Genomic DNA, 16464 nt, shown 5'->3' with positions numbered 1-16464 from the left:
CCGAAGAGTGCTATCTGATCTGAAATTCCAGACAAGTGTTAATTTCACTAAGTCTGAGATCTGTTTACCATATGCATTTTTGCCATGCTTGTTTGAACCTGTTAATGGACGATTTGGCCGTAGCTCAGTGGTAGACTTTTGTTAAGCATCATGAATGCATCCCTGCCATGTATTTTGATGCCATGTTTGAATGCTGTAGCATGCTCATCTCATTGCATTTAGATGGCTACTTCCTGTAAATCGCAGAACGTGGTCATATTTGAATTGCTTGCCATTTCCAAACCGTAACTCTAATTCCGGCGTTCTTTATATCGTTTTAAAGCGATTTCATCTCATCTTTCCAGTGGCATACTTGGTTTTCCAAGTTGAGGCCAGGTTAATGCATTTCCTGTCATATCTTGCATTTTGCATCCCGCATCGCATCCCGCATAGCATATCATCATTGCATCATATTGCTTGGTCTTGCACGTGGTTGATTGTATCCTTGTTGCTTGTTTGTCTTGTTTGGGTAGATCCGGGAGACGAGTTCGCTAACGAGGATCCCGTTGAGTTTGCTTTTGAGGATCCAGTCAACTCTGACAACTGTGCAGGCAAGATGATCATACCCTCGAAATCACTACTATCTTTGCTATGCTAGTTTGCTTGCTCTTTTACTATGCCAATGCTACGATGCCTACCACTTGCTTTCAAGCCTCCCATATTGCCATGTCAAACCTCTAACCCACCATTGTCCTAGCAAACCGTTGATTGGCTATGTTACCGCTTTGCTCAGCCCCTCTTATAGCGTGACTAGTTGCAGGTGAAGATCAGAGGCCGTTCCTTATTGGAATATTTATTTTCTTGTTGGTATATCATCATATTATCTTGTTATCTTAATGCATCTATATACTTGGTAAAGGGTGGAAGGCTCGGCCTCTCGCCTAGTGTTTTGTTCCACTCTTGCCGCCCTAGTTTCCGTCATATCGGTGTTATGTTCCCGAATTTTGCGTTCCTTACGCGGTTGGGTTATAATGGGAACCCGTTGATAGTTCACCTTGATTAAAGCTTTTCCAGCAATGCCCAACCTTGGTATTACCATTTTTCACCTAGCCTCTTTTTCCCTCGGGTTTCCGGAGCCCGCGGGTCATCTTATTTTAAGCCCCCCCCCCCCCCCGGGCCAGTGCTCCTCTGAGTGTTGTTCCAAACTAGAGTCCTGTGCAGCGCCCCCTCGGGGAAACTCGAGGTTTGGTTTTAGTTGTATGGAGCGCTCATCTGAGTGTGCCCTGAGAAAGAGATATGTGCAGTTCCTATCGGGATTTGTCGGCACATTCGGGCGGTGTTGCTGGTCTTGTTTTAACCTGTCGAAGTGTCTTGAGTTACCGAGATACCGAGTCTGATTGGAACGTCTTGGGAGGAGGTCTATTCCTTCGTTGACCGTGAGAGCTTGTCATGGGCTAAGTTGGGACTTCCCTGAAGGGATTGAACTTTCGAAAGTCGTGCCCGCGGTTATGGGCAGATGGGAATTTGTTAATGTCCGGTTGTAGATAACTTGAACCTTAACTTAATTAAAATGAATCAACTGAGTGTGTTACCGTGATGGCCTCTTCTCGGCGGAGTCTGGGAAGTGGACACGGTGTTGGAGTAATGTTTGCGCAGGTTGCTCTCTAGTTTCTCACTCGTGCTTTGCCTTCTCTTCTCGCTCTCTTTTGCGAATAAGTTAGCCACCATATTTGCTAGTCGCTTGCTGCAGCTTCACATATTTACCTTGCCTTACCTATAAGCTTAAATAGTCTTGATCGCGAGGGTGCGAGATTGCTGAGTCCCTGTGGCTCACAGATTACTATTACACCAGATGCAGGGCCCGATGATTCCGCTCCAGGAGACGCATATGAGCTCAAGTGGGAGTTCGACGAAGACTCTCAACGATACTATGTTTCCTTTCCCGATGATCAATAGTGGTGCCCAGTTGGGGGTGATTGGGACCGTGTCGCATGTTGGGTTATCTTTTATTTTGGCGTCGTAGTCGGGCCATGAGTGTTTGGATGATGTAATGTTATTTATGTACTTGATTGACGTGGCGAGTGTAAGCCAACTATTGTTATCTCCCCTTTATTATTTATATTACGTGGGATGTTGTGAAGATTGCCTAACTTGCGACATATGCCTTCAATACGATTATGCCTCTAAGTCGTGCCTCGACACGTGGGAGATATAGTCGCATCGAGGGTGTTACAAGTTGGTAATCAGAGCCTTCCCCGACCTTAGGAGCCCCATTGCTTGATCGTTTTTAGTGGTCGAGTTGTGTCTAGAAAAATGTTTTGAGTCATTTAGGAATTATATATCGGAGAGATTAGGAATTCTTTTTACTTCCCAGTCTCCTCATCGCTCTGGTAAGGCATCCTGGCGTAGAGTTTTGACTCTTCTCTTCTCAAATTTCACTAAAAAAAAATTTAGGATCACACGGGTATCTTGGAATCGTTTCGATGGTTTTATGATGAGAACATTGTCTTGGTGCCTCCTGTCAGGGGTTTAGTGGAAGTGTCCCGGGGAGTTGAGCTCTGAGGTGTTGTCATCATAATTTTATCGTTGCAGTTCTGGAATACCTGAGTCTAGTACGCCGATATCGAAAATCTCTTTTATGCAGTTCGTTGGTGAGATAACCTCGACGCCACCCAGTACTGGGGCGGGAGTTCGGGAGTATCACCATAACTTGTATAACGGATGCTTTTCGAAGGTTGAGGTAGATGGTTTCCGAAGGTTTCTTGGTTATGTGTTGAAGAATGGATACAGCTGGATGTAGGATTTGCTAATTTGGGTGAGATATTATGCTTCCCCTGTATCCCCAACACCTGATTGCATAACCGGAAAGGTTCGGGAGTTTCATAGGTGGGAATTCTTGTAGCTCTAGTTCTTCTTCCACGGATATTGGTTTGATATTGGGATTTCTTACCGATTATTCGTTCTTGATCCGTACCTTGTTGATTTATTTCTCTACCTTAATTCTATGTGGCTTCTCAAATTATGGATATGTGACCATTTCAAGAGGAATGCATTCGTTCTTTTTGTTCGGATGTGAAGACTATATGTTGCAATTTTCATTCCGTTGGATTCAGCTTCAATATTTGTCTGTCAATGTGCTAATGGTGGTCAACCTCTTCAGGATGGCTCCTCCAACGCGCACGACTCTGAATCCTGATCCGCCACCACCTCCACCTCCTCCAGAGGCATGGCAAGCTGTGATGGCCGCAACCAATGCAAACACACAGTTAATCATGCAAATTCTTCAAGAGCGCAATCAAGGCAACCAAGGGAATCAAGGCAGCAATCAGAGTCACTTTTCTACACTCAACCAGTTCCTTACTAACGGGCCAAAGACTTTCAGCAATTGTGTTGAGGCAACCGATGCTGACGATTGGCTTGTGGATCTGTGCAAGCATTTCGAGTGCAGTAACGTCAGGCCTGAGGACTTTATTAAGTTCGCTTCCTTCCAACTCAAAGATCAAGTTGCAGAATGGTTCCAGCAGTACAAGGACTCCGGAGGTGGACGTGTTATCACTTGGGATGATTTCCGTCGAGATTTCCGAGCTCATCATATTCCCCAGAGTGTGGTTGAAAGCAAGCGTGAGGAATTCCGCAACCTGAAGCAAGGCTCTTTGTCTGTCTATGACTACAACAAGTTGTTTCAGAAGCTCGCCCGCTTTGCCAAGCAGGACGTCCCTGATGAGAAGAGCATGATATACCAGTTCAGGGGTGGTCTCAAAGAAGATATTCAGCTAGCTCTTGTTCTCTTTGAGCCCTTAAGGTACGATGAGTTCTACAACATGGCACTGAAGCAAGAGGCTGCTCAGTTGAGGTGTGATGCTTCCAAGAAGCGAGTCAGAGATGTTACTCCTTCTTCCTCTACTCAAGTGGCCAAGCAGCAGAAGTATTGGCTTCCTCCTCCTTCGTTCCGTCAGCCGTATCAGCAGAAGAGCAAAGGTGGCAGTGGTTCTTCCCACCCACCCAACCCTGGCTTTCAGAACAAGACTTCGTCTCAAGCTCCAAGATCGAGTGCTCCGTATCACCGTCCGCTTTCAGAGGTCACGTGCAACAAGTGCCAACAGAAGGGTCACTATGCCAACAAGTGTTTCAACCAGAGGCGTCTTCCTCCTCCTCCTCCTGTCAGATCGGCAAGTACAGCTGTGGTCAAGCATAACCCCAAGTTCGCCAAGGTCAATATGGTGAATGCAGCTCAGGCAGAGGACTCACCAGATGTCATCATGGGTAACCTTCCTGTTAATGATATTCCTGCAAAAGTTCTTTTTGACACGGGTGCATCGCATTGCTTCATTTCCAAACCTTTTGCATCAAAGTATGAGTGTGATTATCAGTATCTGCAAAGTTCCTTACAAATTGTGTCACCGGGCAAGCAGATGACAGCTAACACCTGCGTCCCGGAGGTTACTATCACATTGGGTGACTACAAGTTCCTTTCTTCCCCAATTGTTCTTGGTAACTTGGATATTGATCTTATTCTCGGAATGGATTGGCTTTCTAAGCACAAGGCACATCTTGATTGTGCTGCCAGGCAGATTCAATTAACTCATTCGTCTAAGGATGTTATTGTCTTTGCCGCTCGGGATAATACAATTCGTCTGTTTTCTCTCAATGAGAAGGGTGAATTGGATGCCATCTCTCAAATTCCGGTCGTTTGCGAATATCAAGACGTCTTCCCAGAAGAGCTTCCAGGAATGCCTCCGCACCGGCCAGTTGAATTCGTTATTGATCTTGAGCCTGGTACGGAACCTGTGTGCAAACGTCCTTACAAGCTCGGACCTGAAGAGTTGAAGGAGCTGAAGAAGCAACTCGATATTCAAGAGAAAATGGGTCTCATCCGGTCTAGTTCTTCTCCGTGGGGTCGTGGTGTTCTTTTTGTGAAGAAGAAGGATGGAACGGACCGACTTTGTGTTGATTACCGTCCAGTGAACAAGAAGACCATCAAGAACAAATACCCACTTCCCAACATCAATGAGTTGTTCGAATAACTCAAAGGTGCTCGAGTATTCTCTAAGCTTGATCTCCGTATGGGTTATCATCAGATTCGTATCCGTGAGCAAGATATTCCCAAGACGGCTTTCAGGACAAGCTTTGGTTCATATGAATACACTGTCATGTCTTTTGGCCTCGTCAACACTCCTCCGACGTTCTCTCGCATGATGAACTTCATCTTCAACGCCTACACCAATGACTTCGTTTTGGTCTATCTCGACGACATTCTGGTTTTCTCCAAGAACAAGGAAGATCATGCCAAGCACTTGCGTTTGGTTCTTGATAAGCTCAGAGAACATCAGTTCTACGCCAAGTTCTCCAAGTGTGAATTTTGGCTTGATGAGGTTCTTTATCTTGGTCATATCATCTCTGCCAAGGGCATTGCCGTGAATCCTGAGAAGGTGTCTGCAATTGTGAATTGGGAACCTCCTCAGAATGTGAAGCAACTCCGTAGCTTCCTCGGTCTCGCAAGCTATTGCCGAAGATTCGTTGAAAACTTTTCTAAGATCGCGAAGCCTCTCTCTAATCTTCTCCAGAAGCACGTCAAGTACGTTTGGTATCCGGAGTGTGACATTGCTTTCAACACTTTGAAAGAGAAATTGATCACTGCTCCAGTTCTCACTCCGCCTGATGAATCCAAGTCGTACGAGGTCTTTTGTGATGCCTCTCTCCAAGGTCTTGGCGCAGTTTTGATGCAAGAGAAGAAAGTTGTTGCTTATACATCTCGCCGGTTGAAGCCTAATGAGAAGAACTACCCCACTCATGATCTCGAGTTGGCGGCAGTTGTGCATGCTCTTTTGACTTGGAGACATCTTCTATTGGGAAGAAAAGTGGACATTTTCACTGATCACAAGAGTCTCAAGTACATCTACACTCAGCCTAATCTCAACCTCAGGCAAACTCGATGGGTCGAAATGATTCAAGAGTATAATCCGAGTATCGAGTATACTCCAGGCAAGGCCAATGTGATTGCCGACGCATTGAGCAGAAAAGTTTACTGCAACAGTCTGATTCTCAAGCCTTATCAACCCGAGCTTTGTGAAGCTTTCCGCAAACTTAACCTGCAAGTTGTTCCTCAAGGTTTCCTCGCCAACCTTCAAGTCTCTCCTACCTTAGAAGACCAGATTCGCCAAGCCCAGATTCTTGATGCTATGGTGAAAAAGGTGAAGATTGGGATTGCCAAGAGCCAGTACAAGTGCTACCGCCTTGATGACAAGGACACTCTCTTCTTCGAGGATCGTATTGTTGTACCCAAAGGTGACCTCCGTAAAGTGATCATGAACGAGGCTCACAATTCTCTCCTCTCCATCCACCCTGGGAGCACGAAGATGTATCAGGACCTCAAGCAAGCTTATTTGTGGACTCGAATGAAGCGTGAGATCGCTCAATTCGTGAATGAATGTGATGTCTGCAGAAGAGTGAAGGCAGAACACCAAAGGCCAGCTGGTCTCCTCCAACCTCTTGCCATTCCAGAATGGAAGTTTGACCACATTGAAATGGACTTCGTAACTGGGTTTCCAAAGTCCAAGCATGGCAATGATGCTATATTCGTTGTCATCGACAAACTCACCAAAGTGGCTCACTTTCTGCCTATTAAAGAGTCGATCACTGCAGCTCAATTGGCGGAACTCTATACCTCTCGTATTGTCTCTCTACACGGTATTCCACAAGTGATCTCTTCAGACCGTGGCAGCATCTTTACCTCGAAGTTTTGGGATTCTTTTCAGAAGGCCATGGGCACCAATATCCGCTTCAGCACAGCTTTCCATCCTCAAACAAGCGGTCAAGTCGAGCGTGTCAACCAGATTCTTGAAGATATGCTCAGGGCTTGTGTGATCTCCTTCGGCATGAAGTGGGAGGATTGTCTTCCTTATGCTGAATTCTCCTACAACAACAGTTTTCAAGCAAGTTCGGGCAAGGCCCCTTTTGAAATTCTGTATGGCAGGAAGTGCCGTACCCCTCTCAACTGGTCTGAAACCGGTGAACGTCAGCTTTTGGGTAATGACTTAATCACAGAGGCAGAAGAAATGTGCAAAGTCATTCGTGATAACCTCAAAGCAGCCCAATCCCGCCAGAAGAGCTACTATGATAGTAAGCACCGTGATTTGGCTTTCAAGATTGGAGATCATGTTTACCTCCGCGTCTCTCCTATGAAAGGTACTCGTCGCTTCGGTATCAAAGGGAAGCTTTCCCCTAGATATGTGGGACCTTTCAAGATTGTCAGCAAGAGAGGCAACCTCGCCTATCAACTCGAGCTTCCTTCAAACTTTGCAAATGTTCATGACGTGTTCCATGTCTCTCAGCTTCGAAAGTGCTTCAAGACTCCTGACCGCACCGTCAACTTCGAGGACATTGAGCTCCAAGAAGATCTCTCTTATCGTGAGCACCCAGTTGCTATTCTTGAAGAGACTGAACGCAAGACTCGCAACAAGTCAATCAAATTTCTCAAAGTCAAGTGGCCACACCATTCCGACCGTGAAGCTACCTGGGAACGCGAGGATCACCTCCGTTCTGAGTACCCGGCGTTCTTTCAGTCCTAGATCTCGGGGCGAGATCCTTTCGTAGTGGTGGAGTGTTGTAACACCCCGGATGTAACTTTCCCAATTTGTACTCCAACTCTTGCCGTCTCCGGCGTTAAGTTATATTTATTTCCTCGGGTTCGGGTTTTGTCTCCGTGTGTTGTTGTCGTTGTCATGCATCTCATATCATGTCATCATGTGCATTGCATTTGCATACGTGTTCGTCTCTTGCATTCGAGCATTTTTCCCGTTGTCCGTTTTGCATTCCGGCGCTTCGTTCTCCTCCGGTGGTCATTTCTAGCTTTCTTTCGTGTGTGGGGTTTAAACATTTCCGGATTGGACCGAGACTTGCCAAGTGGCCTTGGTTTACTACCGGTAGACCGCCTGTCAAGTTTCGTATCATTTGGACTTCGTTTGATACTCCAACGGTTAACCGAGGGACCGAAAAGGCCTCGTGTGTGTTGCAGCCCAAAACCCCTTCAATTTGGCCCAAAACCCACCAAACTCTGCTCCATCATCTAGAGCGTTCGATCATGATCGCGTGGCCGAAAACCGGACCTTATTTGGACTCTCCTAGCTCCCTCTATGCCTATTTAAACACCCCCCCGATTTTCGGATCTCCTCCTACCTCCGAAACCCTAATTTTCCACCGCGCGCCGCCGGACATTGTCCGCCCGGGGCGGACACACCGCCGCCAGCCAACCGCCTCCTGCCACGTGGCACCCGCCACCTCGCCGCCGCCGCGGCCCGGGGAGCCCGGAGCCGGCCCCCGCGGCCCGAGCCGCCGCGCCGCCACCTCCCTCTCCTCCGAGCCGCCGGCGCGCGCCGCCGCCGCCGCCTCCGCGCGCCGCCGCGCTCCGTCCGCCGCCCCGTCCATCTCCAACTCCGGCCACCTCGACCTCTCCGGCGGCCCGAGCACTGTTCCGGCGAAGATCCGGCCGTCCTCGTAATCCGTGCAAACCCTAGATTTCGGAGGCGTTTTTTTCTCCAAGTCCCAGAAATTATGATCCAAGTGCTCATGTTCGTAGCTCCGTAACTTCGCATTCGTAGCTCCTATTCATGCATATAGCATATCAAAATGTTCAACTCTGAGGGTACATCATTTCATTCCATTGCATCATTTTCATTTGAGTTCATCTTGATGCCCGAAATGCTGTTAGAAGAGGGCTACTTGAGATAATTGCCAGATCTGCTACTCCATTTAGGATTTTGTCATTTTTGCCATGATTAATGTGTGCATGATATGCCCTGATGCTCTACATGTGTTTTGTTAAGGGTTTTGTCATCTTTCCAGAGGTGCAACCCATGTATTTTTTTGATGTGTGTGGTGACTAGTGCAAGCTTGCAAAGTGGTGCACTTGCTAATTCTGTTTTCAGGGACTTAGTAATTTCACTAAGTCCTGGACCTGTTTATCTCATGATGCCATATGTTCATGTTGTTTCCTAGTGATCCGTGCCTCGTTTGAGGATGATCAGTGAGGATGTTTTGTTAACCTTATAGTGCTCTATCCATCCATGTCTTTGTTTGCAATTATGGAGCACCCTAGCTTGAGTCAATCGAGCTCTACTTTTGCTACTTTGTGAATCTGGTCAGATTGTCAACTTGTTTGCAATTTTGCCGATGATGTTGTAGTTGATCCGTGCATGCTATGTTATTGTTCTTGCCATGTCTAGATTGCATTTTGTGCCTTCTTGATGGGTGTGTGCTTGTCTTGCCATGACTTGCACCGTAGTGAGTGCATCAAGCTCGTAAACATGCCTACTTGAGTTATATTTCAGCATGTGCCAGTTTTCACTAAGTCTGAAAACTGATTATGTTTTTGCTATGTTCACATGCTTGCAATGGTATTTTCTGATCCCTTTTAGCTCAAGGTCACTAAGGGACTTTTGTTAAGCTCTTTGAGTAGCTCCATTCCATGCTTTACTTTGCCATGTTCAGGTCCTGTAGCATGTAGTTTTGTTGCTCCGAAGAGTGCAACCTGATCTGAAATTCCAGACAAGTGTTAATTTCACTAAGTCTGAGATCTGTTTGTCATATGCATTTTTGCCATGCTTGTTTGAACCTGTTAATGGATGAATTGGCCGTAGCTCAGTGCTAGACTTTTGTTAAGCATCTTGTGTGCATCCCTACCATGTATTTTGTTGTCATGTTTGGGTGCTGTAGCATGTTCATTTCATTGCATTTAGATGCCTACTTGCTGTAAATCGCAGACCGGTGCCATATTTGAATCGCTTGCCACTTCCAAACCGTAACTCCGATTCCGGCGTTCTTTATATCATTTTCAAGAGATTTCATCTCATCTTTCCAGTGGCACACTTGGTTTTCCAAGTTGAGGCCAGGTTCATGCATTTCCTGTCATATCTTGCATTTTGCATCCCGCATCGCATCCCGCATAGCATATCATCATTGCATCATATTGCTTGGTATTGCACGTGGTTGATTGTATCCTTGTTGCTTGTTTGTCTTGTTTGGATAGAGCCGGGAGACGAGTTCGCTAACGAGGATCCCGTTGAGTTTGCTTTTGAGGATCCAGTCAACTCTGACAACTGTGCAGGCAAGATGATCATACCCTCGAAATCACTACTATCTTTGCTATGCTAGTTTGCTCGCTCTTTTACTATGCCAAGGCTACGATGCCTACCACTTGCTTTCAAGCGTCCCATATTGCCATGTCAAACCTATAACCCACCATTGTCCTAGCAAACCGTTGATTGGCTATGTTACCGCTTTGCTCAGCCCCTCTTATAGCGTGACTAGTTGCAGGTGAAGATCGGAGGCCGTTCCTTATTGGAATATTTATTTTCTTGTTGGGATATCATCATATTATCTTGTTATCTTAATGCATCTATATACTTGGTAAAGGGTGTAAGGCTCGGCCTCTCGCCTAGTGTTTTGTTCCACTCTTGCCGCCCTAGCTTCCGTCATATCGGTGTTATGTTCCCGGATTTTGCGTTCCTTACACGGTTGGGTTATAATGGGAACCCCTTGATAGTTCACCTTGATTAAAGCTTTTCCAGCAATGCCCAACCTTGGTCTTACCATTTTCCACCTAGCCTCTTTTTCCCTCGGGTTTCCGGAGCCCGCGGGTCATCTTATTTTAAACCCCCCCTCCGGGCCAGTGCTCCTCTGAGTGTTGGTCCAAACTAGAGTCCTGTGCAGCGCCCCCTCGGGGAAACTCGAGGTTTGGTTTTAGTTGTATGGAGCGCTCATCTGAGTGTGCCCTGAGAAAGAGATATGTGCAGCTCCTATCGGGATTTGTCGGCACATTCGGGCGGTGTTGCTGGTCTTGTTTTAACCTGTCGAAGTGTCTTGAGTTACCGAGATACCGAGTCTGATCGGAACGTCTTGGGGGGAGGTCTATTCCTTCGTTGACCGTGAGAGCTTGTCATGGGCTAAGTTGGGACTCCCCTGCAGGGATTGAACTTTCGAAAGCCGTGCCCGCGGTTATGGGCAGATGGGAATTTGTTAATGTCCGGTTGTAGATAACTTGAACCTTAACTTAATTAAAATGAATCAACTGAGTGTGTTACCGTGATGGCCTCTTCTCGGCGGAGTCCGGGAAGTGGACACGGTGTTGGAGTAATGTTTGCGCAGGTTGCTCTCTAGTTTCTCGCTCGTGCTTTGCCTTCTCTTCTCGCTCTCTTTTGCGAATAAGTTAGCCACCATATTTGCTAGTCGCTTGCTGCAGCTCCACATATTTACCTTGCCTTATCTATAAGCTTAAATAGTCTTGATCGCGAGGGTGCGAGATTGCTGAGTCCCTGTGGCTCACAGATTACTATTACACCAGATGCAGGGCCCGATGATTCCGCTCCAGGAGACGCATATGAGCTCAAGTGGGAGTTCGACGAAGAGTCTTAACGATACTATGTTTCCTTTCCCGATGATCAGTAGTGGTGCCCAGTTGGGGGTGATTGGGACCGTGTCGCATGTTGGGTTATCTTTTATTTTGGCGCCGTAGTCGGGCCATGAGTGTTTGGATGATGTAATGTTATTTATGTACTTGATTGACGTGGCGAGTGTAAGCCAACTATTGTTATCTCCCCTTTATTATTTATATTACATGGGATGTTGTGAAGATTTCCTAACTTGTGACATATGCCTTCAATGCGATTATGCCTCTAAGTCGTGCCTCGACACGTGGGAGATATAGTCGCATCGAGGGTGTTACATGCCACTCCTTAGGAGCTTGTTTAAGGCCATATAAAGACTTTAATAACTTGCACACCTTTCCTTCTTGACCAGGTACTACAAAACCATCTGGCTGATCCATGTAAATTTCCTCCTTCAACTCTCTATTGAGGAAAACCGTCTTAACGTCCATTTGATGAACGAGAAGACCATGTGAGGCAGCCAGTGATAGTAGCACCCGAATTGTGGTCAGTCTAGCCACGGGTGAGTAAGTATCAAAGAAGTCTTCGCCTTCTTTCTGGGTATAACCCTTGGCCACAAGCCGTGCCTTGTACTTTTCAATCGTACCATCAGGTCTAAGCTTCTTCTTGAACACCCATTTACATCCTACAGGTTTGCACCCATAAGGACGGTCAGTGATCTCCCAGGTACCGTTAGCTAAGATGGAATCCATCTCACTACGTAGATCTTCCTTCCAGTAGTCAGCATCAGGAGATGCATAGGCTTCTGAAATAGTCTTGGGTGTGTCATCCACGAGGTACACAATGAAATCATCACCAAAAGACTTTGCAGTCCTCTGTCTCTTACTCCTCATAGGAGTTCCATTGTTACCCTCAACAGGATTCTCAACGTGTTCCATCGCAATGGTGGGTTCAGGAATTATAGTGAATTCCTCACTAGATGGAGTAGGTATCTCCTGATTTGATGAACTCGACATATCCTTCATAGGAAATATGTCCTCAAAGAAAGTTGCATCATTTGATTCCATAATCGTACCAACATGCATGTCGGATACCTCAGATTTTATTATCAAAAATCTATAGCCGATGCTATGAAAAGCATAGCCCAGAAGAACACAATCCACGGTTTTTGGTCCAAGCTTGCGCTTCTTGGGAATTGGTATATTGACTTTCGCCAAACAACCCCAAGTACGTAGGTAAGAGAGTTTCAACCTTTTCCTTTCCCATTTCTGAAATGGAGTCATGGTCTTATGCTTTGTGGGAACTCGGTTTAGGACATGACACGCAGTCATTAGCGCCTCCCCCCATCATTCCTTGGATAGACCCGAAGTGTCTAACATGGTGTTAACCATATCAGTTAGAGTTCGGTTCTTTTTTTCGGCTACCCCATTTGACTGGGGTGAGTAGGGAGGCGTCCTCTCATGGATTATACCATGTTCCGCACAAAATAGATCAAATTCATTGGAAAAATACTCTCCACCACGATCGGACCTAAGCCGTTTAATTTTTTGATCAAGTTGGTTCTCTGCCTCAGCTTTATAGTTTTTAAAGAAAGTCAAAGCCTCATCTTTTGATTTCAGAAGATACACATAACAATATCTAGTGGAGTCATCAATCAACGTCATGAAGTATCTCCTTCCACCTTTTGTCAACACACCATTCATCTCACAAAGATCAGAATGTATAAGCTCAAGTGGCGCCAAGTCTCTTGCCTCTGCAGTCTTATGGGACTTGCGAGGTTGCTTAGCTTGCACACATACTTGGCACTTGGAGCCTTTGACAGTAGAGATTTTCGGAATTAAATTCATATTGGCTAACCGCGTCATGCAACCAAAGTTAATATGACAGAGTCGTGAATGCCAAATATCAGACTCATTATTGTGGCAAACATTATTAATAACTTTAGTGTAAATATCTGACAAAGATAGGCGGAACAAGCCTCCGCACTCATAGCCTTTTCCAACAAATTGTCCACACTTAGAAATTACAACTTTATTGGATTCGAAAACCAACTTAAAACCATCTCGACATAAACGGGAACCGCTAACGAGATTTTTATTGATGGACGGCACATGATGAACGTTCTTCAAACGCACAGTCTTCCTCGAAGTAAACTTCAGATCGACCGTACCAACACCTCGAACGATGGCATGTGACCCGTTCCCCATCAGCACGGGTGAAGTCCCTGTTGCCTGGTAAGAAGAAAACATGGAGGCGTCAGCACAAACATGTACATTGGCACCGGTGTCAATTAACCAATTAGGAGATTGAAATACTGAAAGGATGGTAGGAAAAATACCGTACCCTGATTCCTTCATATCAGTATCACCGATGACAACATTAGCGGACTTGCCGCTCTTCTCATGTTCGTGCACCTCAAAGCGGTTAGGACACTTCGGAGCCCAGTGATTAGGATCACCGCAGACATGGCAAAGTCCCTTCCCCTTCTTATGAGAATTCTTCTTGAAGCTGGTAGAATGTGATGGCTTGTTCTTTGTATCAAACTTGCCTTTGCCCTGAGTTTTGTTCTTATTGTTTTTGAACTTGTTGGGCTGGGAGTTCTTCTTCTGTACCATGTGGGCACTAGAACCTCCCTCAGCAACTCGAGCACGTGTGTCCTTTGCTCTCGCCTTCTCTTCAACATCAAGAGTACCAATGAGATCCGCAACGGAAAACTCCTGTCTCTTGTGTTTCAGGGAAGTAGCAAAATTGTTCCACGAAGGTGGAAGCTTGGCAACGATGCCTCCGGCAACACACACTTGAAGTACTCAAGTTCTTTTGCGAGCGACTGTATCTCATGAGCCTGCTGTACAACAGGGCGCTCATCAGTCACCTTGTAGTCATAGAATTGCTCCATGACGTACAACTCGCTACCGGCGTCCGAGGCACCAAACTTGGCCTCGAGCACAGCCCACATGTCCTTGCCGTTGTCAAACGACATATACGAATCCACAATGGAGTTATCAAGAACACTCAGAAGAGCGCCTTTAAAGAGGGTATCGATCTTCTCAAAAGCTTCCAGCTGTGCTGGATTAAGATCGCCCTCAGGCTTGCCCTTGGTGGCATCATAGCAGCCCATGGTCTGAAACCAGTAGACTGCTCTCGTGCGCCACCTCTTATATTGCGCCCCCTTAAAGGCAGACGGCTTCAGATGCACAGCAAAACCACTCGGAGTAAATTGCCTATAATCAGGTTTTTGGATTGTTGGAAATATGAGCAAATTACTATGAGATTTAATCTGAATAAACAGAAGATAAATCATGACCACAGCAGTAGAGATTAAACTAATCATGCGAACTAGCATAGCAGATGAACATATCACATCTAGGGCACATACTAGAAGCATGAATTCTACCACGATCTCGAACAGGAAGGATAGAATCACATACGGTGCAGCGGGTGCAGCACCGCCGGCGTTGACGTTGTCGCCCATGTCGTCGAGGACGAGGTTGCCGAGGTCGGAGAAGAAGTCGTCGTTCGCGAAGTCGTCGCTGCCAGCAGTCGCGCGAGTGCGCTCCCCAAAAACCTGATCGCCCCTCTCCCGTACAGGATCACGAGAGGCGGGGTTCCGGATGCCTGCTGTCCCTTCTCGCGATGCACGCCGGAAGGAGGGATGGAGAAGACTTGCTTGGCGGCGCAATAATCTGGAACGGTGGTGAGAAACCATACGAAGCGGCCGCGGCTAGGGTAGACGTCTGCCTGACTATATAGCGCGGGCCGGGTAGGTCGTGGGAGTAAGCCCCACGTCCGAGTCATCACGATCCAAAAGAATCGGAAACGGTTCAGTAATTAACGCTTCCGTTAATTATTAATTAATGACTCATTAATTTTCCCATGCAGCAAAAATATAGACAACGTGCATAGCTCTGTCCTCGGCTCGGCTCAATCCCGCAACCCGCGGCGCGTCGTGATGAGGCGTGGCGAGGCGAGCGAGGAGGAGGAGCGCGCGTGTAGGTCTCCTCTTCTCATGCTCATACAAGTGGTAGAAGAGCTCACCTTATAAAGAGGTGGAACTCTCTCTCAACTTTCGGGATGGGACTAAACTTTAGCCTCACTCACTCCACTCACATGTGTGCATGAATGGGCCAAGAGAATTTCAAAATTTTAGTTGGGCTTTCGGCCAAAGGCCTGCTAGCAAAATTCCAACAACCATGTCATCAACTTGTACAAATGTCACAACAGATCTCACAGTTGCTCATACATAACATAAGGTAAAGGATGCCCAGAAAGAGCACACTAATAACTTCCTCCTCCAGAACACTGCTACTTATATACTTCTCTGCCACCTTGTCCCAATGAATGAAGCAATTCACTCATTGCTGGTTAGCTGCCAGAGCCATGCCCTCCTCCCCTCTTGGGTCCGCATCCTTGCCCGAGCTGAGCCACTTATCCGTAAGCAAGTAGCCTGACACGATGGCCCCGGTAAAGCCCACGAAATCGTTGAGTCGCTTGGTAAACCGCTTCGAGCGCCTGCGTTGTTCAAATGAAACAAAATCTGTCAACGAGTTACTGTGAGAAGGAAGGATCAGGGGAGAAGGGCAGCACGTGTTCAGAGTTTATACCACAAGGGGTCGGCAGGCCTAGGATCGATCTGCACGGCTAGCTGCTGGAGCATACGTATGTTCTGAAAACCTTCCTTGGTGAGGCGAGTGTTGTATCGCCGTTCCGTGTCGGCAATCAGACTGAACAGCTCTTCCTTCTTCTGTTTGATTTCCTTGAGCGCGTGATACCTCCCAATCTGGCCATGATGAACAAGATTAGTTCATTTAACTAAACACTAAGAAATTTACAACACATTGCGATTTCTTTCCTTTACAGATAGATACATCAACTGAGAGCATGGCTACAATGGATCTAGAATGTTATTGCAAGCATGCCTAACAAACAAAGAGTATCACCATGTGCTAATATTTGCAAAAGATGTGTCATCCTCAAATCATGCTTGCTTATGGCCAACATTGGGATTTCCAAAACAATTTGGTGTTTGCCAAACCTGAGGAGAAAGGTGTGGCAGCTCCCGGGTGTAGGTGCACCCGCATGAACAGTACACTTGAAAAAACGATGA

Source organism: Triticum urartu, chromosome 7A (genome assembly GCF_056163025.1).
Source record: "Triticum urartu cultivar PI428250 chromosome 7A, HENAU_Tu73, whole genome shotgun sequence".
Classification (NCBI taxonomy): domain Eukaryota; kingdom Viridiplantae; phylum Streptophyta; class Magnoliopsida; order Poales; family Poaceae; genus Triticum; species Triticum urartu.
The sequence above is the reverse complement of the archived record's forward strand: the minus strand, read 5'-3'. Positions refer to the sequence as shown.